The sequence below is a fragment of the Mesoplodon densirostris genome, chromosome 7, assembly GCF_025265405.1.
Source record: "Mesoplodon densirostris isolate mMesDen1 chromosome 7, mMesDen1 primary haplotype, whole genome shotgun sequence".
NCBI lineage: Eukaryota > Metazoa > Chordata > Mammalia > Artiodactyla > Ziphiidae > Mesoplodon > Mesoplodon densirostris.
This window is the reverse complement of record NC_082667.1, coordinates 116,902,927-116,920,951: the sequence shown is the minus strand read 5'-3', so window position 1 is coordinate 116,920,951 and position 18,025 is coordinate 116,902,927. Positions and strand designations below refer to the sequence as shown.

Below are 18,025 nucleotides of genomic sequence, written 5' to 3'. Positions count from 1 at the left end.
GAGTTTAAATGCCCCGCCGGCCGGCCCGCCCCGACGCCGCAAACCACGGCCTTTAGCCCCCGCCCCCTTGCGCCTGACCGCCCTCGGGCCCGGCCGAGCGCAAAGCGCACGCCCAATGCCCATCCTCCGGCCGGCCGCGTGCACGGACTTTTCTCGTGCTCAGCCTCCGGGCTAGGGACCCGCAGCCCTCCGAGCCTCTGAGGCCCCTCCTTCGGCCTGCGCTTGTCGTCTCACTTCCCTGCGGGGAACCGAAAGCTGCGATCCCAGACTCAGTCAGCTCTGCCTGCCCTCAGCTGCTTCTGCAGCTCCTTCCCATCCTGATTAGCTGTGGCGCCGACACAGATCGGGAAACTGAGGCAGGCTGGAGGGCCAGCGTCCCACAGGACGCTGATTTGAGTGCCAGCGCCCCCTGGGAGCGTAGGTGTCCCAACAGGGACTTTGTGTCCCACTCAGATTCCAGATCACGCAGTGAGCCAGACAAGACCCTACCGCACCTCGTCCACGGAGAGACTGACACCGCCGCCCCGCCTCTACCCGCCACGGTGACTGTGCAGCGGCCACTCCTGCTCTCCCTTCTGAAGGCCCGCAGCCATGCAACAGTGAAGGGCCCGTCTGAGGCACAGAGTTCCGTGCTCTTAAAAGGGCTCTGCAGACCTCTAGCCTGAAGATTTCCAGGGTATGTTTCCACCTATAAAAGCAGTGATTGTGAGATCTTTGTCTATGAACCCAAGGGTGAACTAACTATAGAGGGAAGCATTGGCCTGGGGAATAAAATGGTTAATAGAACGTGAACTAGGAACTTGTCTGGGCAAATAGATTTCAGCCCTAAGCCCACCCTGCCCCTCACTCCTAGGAGTGCCCAGACCCAAAGTGCAAGGTCAGAAAAGGGCAGTAACGGCTACACCAAACAGGTTCAGACCCAGGAGAGTGGGCTTGGCCGCTACCAGCCCCGGAATCAGTCAAAACGAGGTAAACAGAGTTGTAAAACCCCCCGTAACGCCAGGCAGTCAGGAGCAGGGGTTTTGTGGCAGAAATGAAGACAGCAACAAACAGAAGAGGGCAGGAGGTAGACGACTACAAAGGACAGGGGACAGGGGATAGAAGGAAGAAGCCGTGCTGGGTTGTGTAAGGTATGGAGCTGAAACACTGAGGAAGAGCACAGCTACCAGCAGCTAACTCAGCCCTTAATTATACCACACAGGGTGCCCAGATGTACATTCATTTCCTTCTTACAGGTCAGGGAGGTGGGCATTATCCATCTGAGGAGACTGACTACCCATGCTGGTTTGCCTGGGACAATCCCAGCAGACACCCGCTGTCCCAGAACGTATGATGGACAGCTCTGGGGTCAGTAACACCCAAAAGACATTAGGCCTGAAAGAAGGCAGATTAAGGGTGGAAAATAAAATGGGATAATGAGCTGATATCACCAGGAAGAGAGCTGCCTGTGTCCAAAGGACTAGAGGGAAGGATAAAGTTGAATACAGAGGAGCCAGGGAAGCAGCTGAGGTCACTTGAAGCTACACGGGAGGAGTACGTGGACATCAGCAAGGGAAGGGAAGAGCCCACCGCCAGGGCTCCAGGGGTGCTTTCCAGACTTCAGTAGTGGGGAATGTCTATCTTTCCATTTCAGACAGAGAGAAGCCAAGGAATAAGACTCATTAGCACTCATTTTACATGCCCCTCTGGAGAAGGTGTGTTTGTGCCCCTCAGGGGACCATGCTTGTCTGTGGCGTAAAGAATACGCCCTCATGGTGGTATGGCTATTATTCATGCTGTGCCAGTGAGTGGCTGGGAGCAGGGCCAGTCCTGAGACAGTCTTTGCCTTGTCCTAGTGACTTCCTGTGAATTCAGGGGCCAGGTTGGCAGCAGGGACAGTCCTACCAATGTTCCTCACTTGCTCCTGTGCGTGACCTGACAATCTCCTCGCTTCCTGCTGCTTGGGGGAGTGACAAAGAAGGATACTTCTTTCACTCAGCTACACAAGCTCTCTGCCCTTGACTCACCTTCCTGTTATCTGGCCCCCTTCACACGCTACCTCCTCATACCTGGCAGGGTGTGGACAGTAGTATCTGAAGGCAATAAGGAGGGAAGGGATGAGCGATTGAACCACACACTAAAGAAAAAGAGCCTTAGTTCTTATTGTGGGTAGCCCTATAATAGGTCAAAAATGCTTACTATGCCTTAGTATCAGACGCCTGTAAAACAGGAGCTGGTAGTTACTGACCTTTTTGCCCATCAGATACCAGTTCATTGCTAGCAAGTTTCATTGACCATCCATGGGACTTTTTTGGGTAGTCAGTTATCCGTTTAGGTCCTTCTAGATAGAGCAACGAGTGTCCTCCCTGGTTTTTTCAAAGGGACCTGAATTCTTGAGAAAGTCTGGGAGAACCAGTGCCGCGAGGACAAGCTATTAGGCGGCAGAACCCTCGCGTTTCCCTGCACACACACGATCGTCATTCTTTGAACACATCTCCGTTCTCCCACTTCTGTCTCACTAAACAGAGAATAGCACCATTTTTTCTGTGATAGAGTCAAAACCCAGACCCTTGATTAGTGGGGTAGGAGTTGAGATATTAGGAGACATTGGGATTACTCAACCTTTTAAAGGCTCAGTTGCATATTAGGCCTGTCGACTGAGACGCCAAGTGTCGGGAAAAGAACATGGGTTTGGAGGCAGTTCTCCTACTTATGCAAACCTCAGTTCTCTCATCTGTGAAATGTGGATAATAACATTTATCTTGCCAGGCGGCTGTAAGAATTTAAAATTATGCATATAAAAAGTGTCTGGCCATATCAAATAGCTTTGATAAGTGGAGCAATTATTATATGGGCACGAGCTTATATACAGCTTGAGGATTAGATATTGACTACAGCTGATGGAAACAAATGGCTGTTATAAATGAGAACAAAATATAGGCGCCAAAGGATCAGAGTCCTTAAAAAGTATCAATGGGTATAACAGAATAGATTTGACCTGCAAAGTCTTTAATACCTGTGTGTGTGTGTGTGAATGTATATGTATGTGGGGATCTGTGTGTGTGTATATAACTTCACTCACTGAGTTATTGTAAACATTATGATAATACACGTGGAATAATTTGTGCTTGACAGGGATGGATGTATGGGTTAAGTAAAGTGTCCTAAAAATGAAGTAAGCTATTATTATCTCAAATATATCAGATGCTGAACTCTTGCTAAGAAAGGTTGCTTTTAAACTTCTTCCAGCCAACACAATCAAAAGATAAATAAGCAAGGTGACCACGTATCCAAAAAGATTTTGTTTCTCAATAAAAGACAATCTTTCGGAAGGGCTTGGCAAAGAAAGCCCCAGCATTGATACGACTGGTCAAAAGGAGGGGCTTCAGTCTATTCAAGACTGGACTGATGGCTCATAATGGCCTGAAGAATGGGCTTTGGGGACCACTATCAGCCAAACAAGGGGACAGTCCTGCTCTGAAATAGTCAACCGGGGTGGAAGCAGGTATATATAAGGACAACCTGAAAGGAGGCAGTCCTTGAGAAGGGAGGAGCAGATTGGGCAAGTGGTTAAACTATTATGGTCTCCCAGAGTTGCTTTGTTCAGGGGGAAAAATAAAAAGGAATATAAGGTAACGATAAAAGGCAGACTCAGGTAGTCTGTTCACACAAGCTGAGGACAAGTTTTGGTTGCTCTAGTATCTGAAAGTAACAATTCATTAATATATTCACTTAATCAACACTTCGGGAGTGCCAATGATGTGCCAGGCAGGATACATTGATGAACGAGAGAGGCACAGCCCCTAACCTCAAAGGAGTCACAGTTGAATGGGACAGACATGTATAGGGATGTAATTCCACCTCAAAGAGCCCTAGAGGAACAGGTTGACTCAAACAAGAAACAGGTTAAAGAGGTATGTTCATCCTCCTAAGGAGGCACTGAGAAAGGATCAGATGACCCTGGAAGAGGCTTGAGAGGCTCCACAGTAGGTAATATGAGAAGCAGATGTGAAGCACAGCTGGGCGCGTGCCAAGTAGAGAAGAAGAGAAGAAGAGAAAGGTAGGACCAACAGAGCGCATGGACACAGGCATGTGCAAAACAGCAGAGCATGAAAAAGCATGGTCTATTTAAGAGATGGTGCATAAAAAATTCTGTGTATCTGGAGAGCACACATGCACAGTGAGGAGGTGCTGAAGATACGACTGTTTTTACTTGTGGTGAAATAGCGAAGAGCCTTCAAAGTCAATGTTAAGGGGTTGGCATCTTGTCCTTCAGACAGTTGGGGGTTATGAAAAGGAGGTTTTCAAGAAGGGTTGAGACACAATCAGATTTATGTTCTTAGAGGAGAAATGGCCATTTAAAAGCCCTTGCCGACCTCGATTCTGGATCAAGATGGAATAGACTCACTTCTCCCTATTATTCTTGCTAAGTGCTAAAACCCTGGGCATTATATATACAGCAATGTAAGAAAATTCTGAAAAAGTGGAGAGAAGAAGGAAGATTAGCTAGGAAGCTCGAGATCTGAGGAAAGACACAGTAGTGGTTTGTCTGGGTTGCTTTTTGCTTCCTTTATCCTGGGCTCGGCTCTGGAGAAGCCAGCACCCAGTCCAGAAACACCAACAGCACAGACAAAAAAGGAAAGGAAAAAACACCAAGAAAAGCTAGCCAGCTAAGTAAAGGATCAAGAAAGGGGCAGCCCCTCCACCCAAACACTACAGAGAGCACAGCAGCCCGCCCCACTTCTATCAGCAGAGGCAAAGTGGAGGCCTCAACTTCCATTTGCACCTGGCTGGAATGAGGCGTCCTCCCAGTCCCACCATCAGGGCGGTGCCAGGGAACTCCGAGTCCTGGGAAGCCAGGACTTTCGCCACCCTCCGGTGGTGATGAGCACGCCCCCACCCCACAATGGTGTCAGCGGAGATCACATGGGGAGCAGTAAGGAGGACCCCTCCCCCTCTCATGCAGGGTGGTGTCAGTGGAGGCCCAGTAGGGACCCCGATCTCCCACTCTCCAAGCTGTAGCAAGATGCACGTCTCCACCACCCCACGGGTATCAACTGAGGCCAAGTAGGAAACCTGAATTTCTACCACCCACCTGGAAGAGAGGATTAAAAACATGATCCAACATGCTGTCACTTTCTTAAAAAACATACATTCACCATACAACCCACTAGTTGCCTTCCATAAATGAAAATTTCTGTCCATACAAACCTGTATACAAATGTCTGTAGTGGCCTCATCTATAATAGCAAAAACCTAGAAACAACGAAAATGTCCCTCAACAGGTAAATAGTTATGGTACACCCAATACTACTCAGCAAATAAAAGAATTATTAATACACACAATTTGGATGGATCTCAATGGCATTGTGCTGAGTGAAAAAAAAATCTGTCTCAAAAGGCCACGTACTGTATGATTCCGTTTCCTTGAAATGACAAAATTATAGAGATGGCAAGGAGCTTAATGGTGGCCAGGGGTTAGGGATGTGGGGACAGGGAGGGGTGCGAGTGTCACTTTCGAGGAGTAACATGAGGGAGGTCTTTGCGGTGATGGAATAGTTTTGTATCTTGATCATGGTGGTGTTTATATGAATCAACACGTGTGGAAATGGCACACATAGAACCATACATATATTCTGTACCAATGCCAACTTTCTGCTTTTGATATTGTGCTATAGCTATGGGAGAAACTGGGTAAAGTTTCCTTCCTGAACTATTCTTGCAACTTCCTGTATATATATCATTGTTTTTAAAAAAGTTTTGTAAAAAGTGAAAAAAAAAAAGAGCTCTTTGTCAACTTTTTAGTTCTTCCTAGTAGTTCCCAGTTTGCTAATTCTAGAAACAGGGGATGGTACAAATTTACCTTTTAATATAAATCTTTTCTTTTCGGAATATGCTGTGCAGTGGCAAGGTCAGCTGTCCATGCTAATTCAAGTTAACCTCTAACTTGCCGTCATCAGTACAGGTTTCAGCATTATTCCCTTGATTCCAAATTATTCCAACTCTTTTATCTAACACCTTCTCCTGTACCACTTAATAGCCAGGAGATAATACTCCTCCCCATTCCAAAGACAAGAAAATTTAAGCTTAGAGAAGAAAACAGGCATGTCCTGAATCACATAATGGCAGTGGTGGAAAGATAAGATACCAGCTCTCCCCAAGGCCACTCCATAAGAAGATCAGATTCCTTCTCAGCCCCTGGGGTGACTGTGGACATGCCTCCCTGCCTTTCACTGCTGCTCTCTTCTATCTACAGTTGGGAGCACAGTTTTACTGCACCATTGTAAAGCAAGAGGAATGAAACAGGGAGAACAGGTTGGACAAAGGAAAATTGGAAACTGGATTTAGAAATGAGAAGCATGTGACTTCAAAGGACTATGATGCTTTTCACAGACAAGAATGGAAGGTCTTTTATAGGGAGAAGTTTACTAGTTCAGATTAAAGAAGTTCTGGATAAACAAAGTAGTGCCGCGCTATATAAACTGGAGATGTTCTTGCTACCCTTCGGGGTCCATGGCAGCAAAGGCAGGCCCCAGATCCGGAAAAACTCCCTTATATCTCCTTTGGCCCAACAATACCTTCACCCTATAACTTCTCCACAAAACTCTTGTGCACGGGTCTCAGATCCCTGGCTCTGAGTGTGCTGTTGGCATTCCTTGTAAAATATGTGAAGGACAGGCAGGCTGCAAGATGCAGGAACTGAGCTCGAGATTGAAATTCCTGGGAGAGAGACCTAAACCTAGTCCTAATCCTATCTTAGATCCAAGTCTTCCCTTTTTCCAAATTCAAGATCATCTAAATGTTCACCGTATGCTTCTAGTAATTTCTATTGACTGAGCCCTGTTTCTAAACCTTTCCCCCCACTCCTACTCATGAATTTGTACAGGTTCTTTCCAGTTTATAATGACAGAGCTTCAGCCGGAGAGAGGGGCATATGCCCAGGCATCTCTAGGGGGAAAAAAAGCAAAACAGAAAATTCATCAGTTTCTTTCAAACTCCTTGTGTGACTTTGTCAAGTCCTTCAAGTCTTAGAAAGTCCTCGTCTATTTATTGCACGGTAGGAGGTTTAAGACATACACACACACACACACACACACAAGCCTCAAAATTAACAAATACAATCAGGTTGAAAACAGATGAACTCTGAATAAATATTCGGTCTGGTTAATTAACAAATATTTAAAAAATCAAATCTGAAATTCCTTATAAAAACTTCCAGTAAAGCAAACTTAAGAAGACCTGGATCATAAATTAACACTCTTGCTGCACCTATATGAATAATTAGACCCAATCTAATGAGACCAGCCTTAGGTTGTGATCAAGAATAGCCTTTCTTGGAGACTATTTTTGATCAAAACAAAGGAAGCTGTAGAAAACATTTTATGCTTCAGTGGAAAATTACACATTGGCTACAGGACTCCCCTCCAGGTTATCTGATTTTAGCCGATAGCTGATCTAATTTACAATTCTGCAAATTTTAAATAACTATAGAAGAAAATCAGTTTTGTCTCCATTTGAACTTTCACAATGTTCCTTTATTCATATAAATATGAGTATTTTTTTTCTTTTGCCTTTCCTTGGAACCAGTTATAACAGCTGCTTATTTTCCTTAGGGGTTTAAGTCTTTAACACATGCTCACTTTAATATCAACATGTTCATTTTAATATCTGTATGAAAGTCATGAGTTTACTTTTTTCTGAAAATTGTCTTTTAATGTATATAAACAATTATCATGTAAGGCAGAATAAATATGCACTGCATACAAGTAGGATACTATGGCTGGGCAGGAGGAATAATTGCTTCTGATTGAGAGAAATCAGATAGCTTTTCATAGAGCGGGTGGCAGTAATACTTTGCCTTAAGGGTGAGTAAAATTTTAAGACTGAGAACTGGAAGGACAATTTCAGGCAAACAAAAGGCCTGTTAATCCTAAGGGGCTCTCCTAACCCAAATGTTATTAGCCTGCACCCAGCACCCTAGAGTCCCAAGAAGAGGCCAGACTCAGTCCTGTGAGATTCACACAGGAGCAATACCCAGTTTGGAACCAGTCCCAGGGAATCTCCCTGTATATCTGACCTGGCAAGGCTTACAGTCCCAACGCTCAGCTGATGAAGGACTCCTGGCAAGCACAGAAGCACGAGGCATGATGAAACTGGGATAACTGGCTCATCAATTCAAAGCAGTGTCTTGAAATGAGCATCACAACCTATTTCCTCTATGTCAGATAGAACTATACCACAGCCTAGACGAATTCCCTACCCTGTGCTGCCTGGCAGGCCAGGTGTAGAGTTGTATGGATCTAATTGCATCTTACTCCTGGAGTCAAATTAAGTTTCATTAATGGCTATTAATCCAAACATTTCCATTTTGCCAGTGGCGAAGAGGAAGAGGTAGATATGGAGTTCAGAAAATGTAATACAAAGAAAATACATATTTAATAGAGCATTAACTGTCTCCAGCTATCACTGTTTATCTGTGCCTGATGACATCCCTTCATGAATGGATTTTCCAGCGTAAGCCACTGTATGTAAGTCTATACCTACTGTAGACTGACTTACTACAGATACTACAGTATAAGCCACTTACGCTATAGTAGTCTCCTAGACTAATAACAAACACCTCCACAGTTTTCAGAAACCCATGCCTAGCTAAACTTCTGACTGTGTTGACTCAAGCTCCAATCCCGTTCTACTTCAAACTCTCTTTTCCCTTGATCTTCCATTGTTAATTTGTCTCAGCCTGTTTCTTGCCTTATGTCTATGTGGTTCCCCCTCCCACTCCCAGCTGTTTCCGGGTTTTTGGGTTTTTTTTTTGTTGTTTGTTTTTTACAGAGCAGGGGTCACAGGGAGAAAGGCCCTCATCTACCATCCCTGAGACAAGTAAGGGAAGAACAAGGAGTTACCTTATGTGGAAAAAGCCTCCTGAGGCTGAACCCTAAAAGACGGAGCTGTATGACAGTCAGTCAGGTTTCATGTGTAGGATAAAAAGTCCCAATAGTGACAGGAAAAGATGTGTTGCTCAGCTCTGTAGCAATTGCTTTGAACTCCTTAGAGAAAACACAGAGTCCACCTGAGAAAACAGGGTAAGACATGTTCCTCCTGTAGCTGAACCTGTCAGGTGAAGGTACCTACAGTTTTAAGCCAGGAAGGACTTGAAGATAGGCATCATTTCACCCTCTGGATGAGCAATAAAGGAGGAGTGCTAATATACAATTTAAACAACACACCCATCCATTTGGCAACTAGGCAAACTCTCTTTCCTTGATTCTCCACCTTAAAAAAAAAAAATCTGGCTTTAGTGGTAAGACGGCTCAGAGTAGGATGGAACAATGAATCAAATCAAATACCCAAATGCAAATCAAATGTAAATGTCATCATGACCTAGGGACTTAGAAAACCTTTTCTCTTAGGCATTAATACGAAAGGTCAAATGAAATGTCTGAACTATCTCATCGAATTCTCACAACTCTGTGAAGTAGGTACTATTATTATTCCCATTTTGCAGATGATGAAACTGAGGCACAAACTAACACAGCATTGTAAAGCAATTATACTCCAGTAAAGATGTTAAAAAAAAAAAAGAAAAAGAAACTGAGGCACAGAGAGCTCAAGTAACTTGCTTAAGCTCACACAGCTGATATGTGGTACAATCAGAATTTAACCTGTGACTGTGACCTTAACCACTGCACAAACTATCCCACAGCAGTAAGGCCTCTGAAGGCAGAGCAAGAAAGAGCTTTGACAGCAAAAAACAATGTTTCAATCTCTAGAAGATTCTATTCAGAGGGAAGATAGAAATCTAAGTGACTTTTCCCATCCCTAACTTAAACCACATAAATATTCACCCCAAGATTTCAAAGCTTCTTTTACTAAATCACCATTTTGTTTTTTTTTTGTAATATCTACCCTGTTTTCCATGGTCTTTCATCCCTGAACTTCTCAAATTTTATATGCCTGGGAATTCACCAGATAATAAAACCAGGAGACTAGGTGCCCAGTCTTTCTTATAGAAAGACCACAGAATGCTGCAGCCTCTAGGTTCTAATCACCACCCGATAATAACTATCATGTCAGAACTCCCACAGCTAAGGGATATTACTTTCCTACCTAAACCTCCTATTATTGGGAGAGGGAGAAGGGAAGGAGAAAGGAAGGGAAGGACATTTATAATGCTAACAAGTTTATTTCAGGCCCAAGGTGTTTTTTTTTTTTTTTTAAAGTAAATTGCTTTTAAAAAAAAATTCAAACATACACAAAAGCAGAGTGAATAGCATAATGAAACCCCAATATACCTGTCACTTAGATTCACTATTATCAAACTTTCACTACACTTACTTCATCTATCTCTCTTGTCTCATTTTGTTGAATTATTGTAAAGTAAATCTCAAACATAATTTTATTTCACCCCCTGTGTACTTCAGTATCCATCCCTGTATAGATATTTTCTTATATAACTATAATGCCATTGTTATACCTAACACAATCAACAGCTCAGACTCTGTTCAAAATTGCTTCAAACACACATTTTTCAGACTGTTTTTTTAATTTTTCATATCAGGATCCAAACAAGGTCCATACATTATATTTGAGGTTTGTAATCTCTTTAAATCTGTCTAAATCTAGAGCCACTTCCCCATGTTTATTTTTATTTATTTATTTTTATTTATGGAAATTTAGTTATCAAAAAATAGGGAAAAGATGGTATATTCAATAAAACATGTCTTCATGAATGGAGAGTCATCTAGAGATCAGCAAATAAATTTGGATGCATACCTTAACATCAGCTATGAAATAAATGCCAAATAGAGATAATTAATATTTTAAATAAAATAAAAGCATATTTTTATAAATTTAGGATGGTCATGAATTTTCTAAACATGAGAGTCAGAAAGAATAAGGGAAAATATTGGTAGATCAGCCTTCACAGAAATTTAAGCTTCTGTACAAGTATGTTAATGAAATGTGTAAACATTACCATATCAAGGTATTTTCCATTCATCATCATTGATTCTGACCTTCCTCACACCAGGAATAGCCCTTTAGAATTTTAGTTCTACAGGGTTTTTTTTTGTTTTTTTCTTTTACATCTTTATTGGAGTATAATTGCTTTACAATAGTGTGTTAGTTTCTGCTTTATAACACCTCCCCATTTTTCAAATTCAAGCCATTAAATTATTGAAGTATAATTGCTTTACAATAGTGTGTTAGTTTCTGCTTTATAACACCTCCCCATTTTTCAAATTCAAGCCATTAACTTATTGAAGGAAGTTTTGTTTTCCTACAGAATGATCTATCCTCTGGATTTCTGCTTTCTCATGGTATAATTTGTTTCCCTCTCTCTCCCCATTTCCTATAAATGGAATCCTCATGGCTTTTCTCTTTACGTATTGTTTTCATCTAAACTAGAAAACACAGAAAATGATTTGAGAGGCTGTTTTCTCAATTCTCCCAAGGATGGTACATAGCTAGTGCCGTTCTAAGTGTGTAACTGAATTGAACTTGGGTCTTACTTGCCCGCCGTGCAGCAGAGCCAATTTACTAACACTGGGTTGTGATGAAGGAAATTACAGCGTTTATTTGTAGGGTGCAAAGCAAGGAGTATGGCGTGGCTCGGTGTTCAAAAGACCTGAATTCCCTGTTGGCTTTCAGGGAAGGGTTTTCAAGGCAACATCAGGGGTGGAGGTTGCAGGGTGCGTGATCAGCTCATGGACTTTCTTCTGATTGGTGTGTAAGGTAAAAGGGTGATGTTTCATTCAGGAATCTTTATCATCAACCTTCTGGTTCCAACCAGTCTGGGGTCTATGTGCTCGTGTTCAGCATTTAGTCCCCATGGGTGGGAGGGCGGTCTTAGCTCCTGCAGAACAACTCAAAAACATGTGTCAGGTTGTACGTGCATCCTTTGAGGAGGAACTCAGACTCTGTTTTATGGCTGAACTATTGTTTCTTGACTGCTTTTCCTTTGTTTCTGCCTCCCCTCACTTCCCTAATTAGCAACTTCTTGAGTCTGCTCATTGGAACTCAGGGAAGCCTTAGGAGACTAAAGCCTTTTTCTACAAATAAGAAATGGGGGACACAGAGGGACTTTTGTACCCGGCAGGACCCCACAGGGTGCTGCTCACTTTCAATCCCCTCTTTTCTTTGATACTCCTCAATTGTGAGGGGACCAGGGGCAGGACCAGAAAGGAAATCAAGTTTTAGATAAAGAGGTTAATCACAAACTCGGCAGGGGCACTCGGTTTTAGGGGGACTTGGTTTCAAGTGAACCGGAGAGAAGTTAATTTATTATACACAGTGGGTTCCGTATAATGATTTCCGTAGATGTTTTGAGGCAGGGGGAGGAACCTAAGACAAGAATTGAGTAAAACATTTACCAAGGGTGATCTCATCTTGGGCCCTGGAAGGGATGATGACTCGTGCAGTAAGTACAACACCAGACTGTCTTAATCCAAAGGAATGGATTTGACTTCTCTTTGGCACACCCCTCTAATAGTGGTCAGTAATACTGAGAGCAAGACCAGACGTGGACCATTCATTTCTACCTTAAGAGAGCTTTAAAAACCAAAGTCAGCATATTCAAAGTCTTTTGCCCAGTGGAAGGGGCCTAGCATGCCAGGAGAACATTTTCTTTTATCTCTCTATATAATATATCCAATCTGCCAAGTCTTCTTTTCAGAGAAGCATGGAAAAATGCCCAAGATGGGACACAAAGCAAACTATGCTCACTACACTTAAAGTGAAACTAAAGGAATAGTTTGCTTCCAAAGCCAAAATCTAAGTAAGTAAACACAGAAAAGTAATACCTGCTACCTATCATACCTTAAATTGTTGGAAGGTGTGAAAGCAGCGGTTTCTAGCCTCTGCACCCAGTGGATCGTCAATAAAGTTATTGACAATCTCATCCCTGCCCATCATAAAAGGGCTAAAAAATAAGGGTAAGTAATATTGGACAATTACCAGTAATACACTGGAACAATGCCAGGGAGAAGCCACAGAGTTCATTAAATCAAAGCAATTAGAGCAAGCCGTTTTAGGTAGAACTGCCTAGGAAAATACATCACGTGCCAGCTTTGTGATTGTTACTGCACAAAAACTAGTGCATGAATATTCTCTGCTACTACCGTAACCCTGGAATTGCCTCTATCACATGTATATTCCGTCTTTCGGCATGAATTCTGTACGTTGATAAAGTTGCCTCTGGGGAACAGAACAGCTGAGCTCTTCTGGGATCGTGGCCCTCTTGCTGGACACACGCCCATACTTTCCTATATCCTCCTGCCCTGCTCGCCTATTCTGTTGTGACCTACTGAACTCGCATCTACTCTGACAAGATCAGGGTTGGAATCAGAGTTGAAGAGGATGAACTTGTCTGACCGCAACATCTACAAGTAAAAGGTACCACGAGTCCTCAACTCAGCATGAAGAGCGAATGAAATGGAAAACTGGTGAGGTCAAAGGTGTAAAACATAATGAATACATTCATAGAACGTTAGAGCCACAGGGGAGATTGAAGGTCCCTTAGTATAACTCTCTTACTTTACAGAAAGAGAAAACTGTAGCCCAGAGAAATTATTTGTCTCAAATCACAGTCACAGTTAAAGAATGAAAAACAAAGTAAAATGATGTCTAAGGACCTTTAAAGATCGAAAACATTAGGTAAAACTACTAATCATGTAGAAGCATTTGGAATTTTAAAAATTGAAATCTGTATATCTATTTAACAAGTATTTTCTGAGAGCTTATTACGTGCCAGATAGAGCACTGAACAAAAACAGACAAAAATCCCTGTGCTGTGGAGTATACAATCTAGTGGGGAAAGAAAATAAACATTAAGTAAAACATATAGTATGCCATACAGCTGTAAGTATCATGAAGAAAAATAATGCAGGGGAGGGGGAGATGGAGCACCTAAGCATGGGGGTGGGTAGGAGGGTCACATTTTAAAACAGCGTGGTCAGGGAAGGTCCTCTAATTCTGATACACTTGAATGAAGGCTGACGGAGGTAATAAAGTGAGCCAAACATTATCTGAGGGACAAGTGTCTCCAGGCAGAGAGCTAATGAAATAGAAGAGTCCCTGGAACATCCATCGAAATACAAGGTCAACGAGGTCCAGCAGAACAAGCAAGGAGGAAAGTAGTGGGAGATAAAGTATCAGAAGTAACTGGGACCAGATTTTACAGGGCCTTGTATGACACTGTAAGGACTCCGGCTTTTTCTGAATGAAATGAATAGCCAAAGGAGACTTTGAGCAGAGGATTGACATGATCTCAGTTTTTTGAAAGGACTGCTAAGTGGTCCTAAGTGCTAAGAACTTGGGTGGTGCTAAGAACAGTCTATAGTGGGCAAATAGAGAAACAGAACCAACCAGGAGGCTACTGCAATAACTCGGTGAGACATGATGATGACTTAGAACAGGGTTGTAGTAGGGCAGACATGGAAAAAATAGCTGTATTTTAAATATATCTTCAAGGTAGAGCCAACAAGGATTGGATGTGGGCTGTATAGGTTGCCTCCATGCTTTTTTGGCCAGAACAGCTAGAAGGATGGTGTTGTCATTTGCTGAGAATGGAGAAGACTGCAGGAAGAAACAGATGTTTTTATAGTTTGGGATGTGTGTATGTGTGTGAGAGAGAGAATGCGTGTGTGTGCAGAGGGTGGAGATCAGAAGGTTTGGTTTTAGATGAGTTAAATTTGGCTGCTGTATTGAGAAAGTACACAGGTGCAAGAAGAGATTACTTAGGAACTTTTAAAATAATCTATGAGAGGGCTTCCCTGGTGGCACAGTGGTTGAGAGTCTGCCTGCCGATGCAGGGGACACGGGTTCGTGCCCCGGTCCGGGAGGATCCCACATGCCGTGGAGTGGCTGGGCCCGTGAGCCATGGCCGCTGAGCCTGCACGTCCGGAGCCTGTGCTCCGCAACGGGAGAGGCCACAACAGTGAGAGGCCTGTGTACCACAAATAATAATAATAATAATCTATGAGAGAGATGATGGTGGTTTGGACCAGGCATCTCGCAGTAGAAGTAATGTGAACTGGAAACATATTTTGCAGGTAGAGTTGACATGATTTGCTGATGAAGTGATGAAAGATGAAAGAGAGAGAAAGAGGAAAGTCAATGATTTCTTCAAGGTTCTTGGCTTCAGTAACTAGACAAATGGAATTACTATTAACTGATATGGGGGAGACTATAGGAAGAGCAAATTGAGGGAAACCAATGATGTGGAAATGTCAAGTAGGCAGTTAGGGTTAAAAGTTTGCATTTTCAGGGAGAGGTCTGCACCAGATACATAAATGTGGGAGTTATCAGTATATAGGTAATACTTAGAGCCACAAGACTAAAACAGATCACCGGAAGAGCAAGTGTAGATACAGAAGAAGTCCAGGGACTGAGCCCTGGGACACTCTCAAAAGCTTTGGGGTTGTGGGAGCCATGTGTAATGTACCTCAAAAAAACAGAGTGATCAATTGTTTAATTCTGATGACAGGTCCAGATAAAGTCTGAGAACGACCATTGGATTTAGCAATGTGGATGTCATTGATGACTTTGAAAAGAGCACTTTCATTGGAGAGGTAAAGGCAAATAGTCTTACTAGAATGTATTCAAGAGTGAATGTGATGAGAAGAACAGGAACAGGAAGTATAGACACGCAAGGAGTTTTATAAAGAGAAGCAGAGAAGGTTGGTGGTACATGAAGGAGAATGTGGGGTAAAGAAAGGCAGCAGGTGGCTTTCTTTTTCTTTCTCTCTCTCTCTCTCTCCTTTCTCTTTTTCTTGGTTAGTTTTCAAGATGGGAGAAATTACAGCAAGTTTATATACTGATAGGAACACTCTAGTAGTCAAAGAAAAATTATGATGCAGAAGAGAAGGGGAAGAAATGCAGAGGCAATGTCCTTTAGTAGGTAGAAGGGAACTGGATCCAGCCAGTAGTCAGAGTAGGCCTAAGACAGGAGAGCAAACAGCTCATCCATATTAACAGGAATTAACACACACAGGTAGGTAGGTAGATATGATGGTGGGAGCTCAGGGAAGTTCCCTTTTGACTGCTTGTTTTTTCAGTGATACAGAAAGCATCGTCACCAACTGAGAGTAAGTGTGAGGGAAAACCTATAGGAACTTCGAAGAGAGTAAAAAAAAGAAACAGTTATCTAGGAAAGTGTTCATTCTTAATCAATCGTTTTTCACTTGAAATGTCTGTCACCTACCTTATTTGAAACAGTGGGCCCAAATTTAATCCTATCCCTCAGCCCCCCGCCCTGAAATCAAAATCTATCTCATTTAGGCTCAATCTTATCTTCAGGCCTCTTCTTCCTTATTAGTCCCTGCTAATTTAGAAAACTTGTAGAATTTGTCCTCCCAACCATGACTTCAGAAACGTGTAAATTCAGGCAAACTCTTAGAGTCCAGGCTCCTTTCCAAAGCACATTCATCCAATTCAAACAGGATTCACCGAACTATCATCACTAAGGGTCATGAGACTCAGGCTTCCTCCTTGGTAGCTGCTAGTTATCCCAGCATTCTCTAACCCCACAAAAATAAATCTTTAGATACTGTCTACACATAACCAAACTACAATACAAAAGCATACTCATTCTCAGGTGAGATTTATATTCATAGACTTAACCTAGAGGAAGAAGACTTGAAATTTCCCTGGTCCTGTGTAAGACCTAATCCCATCACCATTCTACCATTAACTTGATGTCAGACAAGTCAATTCACCTATGTCAGATAACCAAACTAAAAAAGTAGAACAAAACAAGCAGAAAAAACAAACAAACAATCAAAACACATTAGATGAGACCAAAGAAACAAATAAAAACCAATACAACTTATCCTAGGAGTGAAAAACTTTAACATCTGAAAATCAATTAATAAAATAATCTTATTAATAGAAAAAATGACAAAAATACATGATAATCTGAATAGATGCAAAAAAAGCATTTGACAAAACCCAACAAATTTTCATGATAAAAACACTCAACAAACTAGTAATAGAAGGGAACTTCCTTAAACTAATAAAGCCTATCCAAGAAAAATGCACAGCTAACATCCCACATAATAGTGAAAGACTAAATGCTTTCCCCCTAAGATCAGGAACAGGACACAGATGTTATCATTCCTATTCAACATTGTACTGGATGTTCTATCCAAGGCAATTAGGCAAGAAAAAGAAATCAAAGGCATCTAGATTGGAAAAGAAGTAAAACTGTCTCTACTTCCAAATGAGAAAATCTTATAGATGAAAAATCCTAAGGAATGCCCTAAAAAACTATTAGGCATAAAAAATTAATTCAGGAAGGTTACAGGATACAAGACTGATATACAAAACTCAATTGTATTTCTATACACTTGTGATGAACAATCTGAAAGTAAAATTAAGGAGATAATCCATTTAAAATAGCATCAAAAAGAATAAAATACTTTGGAATAAATTTAATAAAAAGTACACATTTTATGCTCTGAAAATTACAAAACATTGTTAAAAGAAATTAAAGACTTAAATGAGTGGAAAGACATCCCATGTTCATGGATCAGATGGCAATAGCTCCCAAATTGACCTATAGATTCAACACAATCCTTATCAAAATCTCAGCTGGCTTTTTTGCTGGAAGGTGATCTTAAAATTTGTACAAAAAATGCAAGGGACTCAGTATAGCAAAACAATCTTGAAAAAGAAGAACAAAGTTGGAGAACTCATGCCTCTTGATTTCATAACTTACTACAAAGCCACAATAATCAAGACAGAATGTATTGGTTTAAGGATAAACATATAGATTAATGGAATAGAACTGAGAGTTCAGAAATAAACCCTAACATTAATGGTCCAACGATTTTTTTTTTTTTTTTTTTGCGGTACGCGGGCCTCTCACTGTTGTGGCCTCTCCCATTGCGGAGCACAGGCTCCGGACGCACAGGCTCAGCGGCCATGGCTCACGGGCCCAGCCGCTCCGCGGCATGTGGGATCTTCCTGGACCGGGGCACGAACCCGTGTCCCCTGCATCGGCAGGCGGACTCTCAACCACTGTGCCACCAGGGAAGCCCCCCCTTTT

The 18,025-nt window shown here is 42.2% G+C and overlaps 1 protein-coding gene across 1 annotated transcript in view; it reads right to left on the bottom strand.

Annotated features, from left to right (window-relative positions):
- SLC37A2 (solute carrier family 37 member 2) overlaps positions 1 to 8,931 on the bottom strand; it is a 33,813-nt gene extending 24,882 nt beyond the window's left edge. Inside the window, exon 1 of the mRNA XM_060105614.1 lies at positions 8,883 to 8,931. The gene's annotated coding sequence lies outside the window, so the exon portion shown is untranslated. The remainder of the gene's footprint in view (positions 1 to 8,882) is intronic.
- Between the last annotated feature and the right edge of the window lie 9,094 nt (positions 8,932 to 18,025).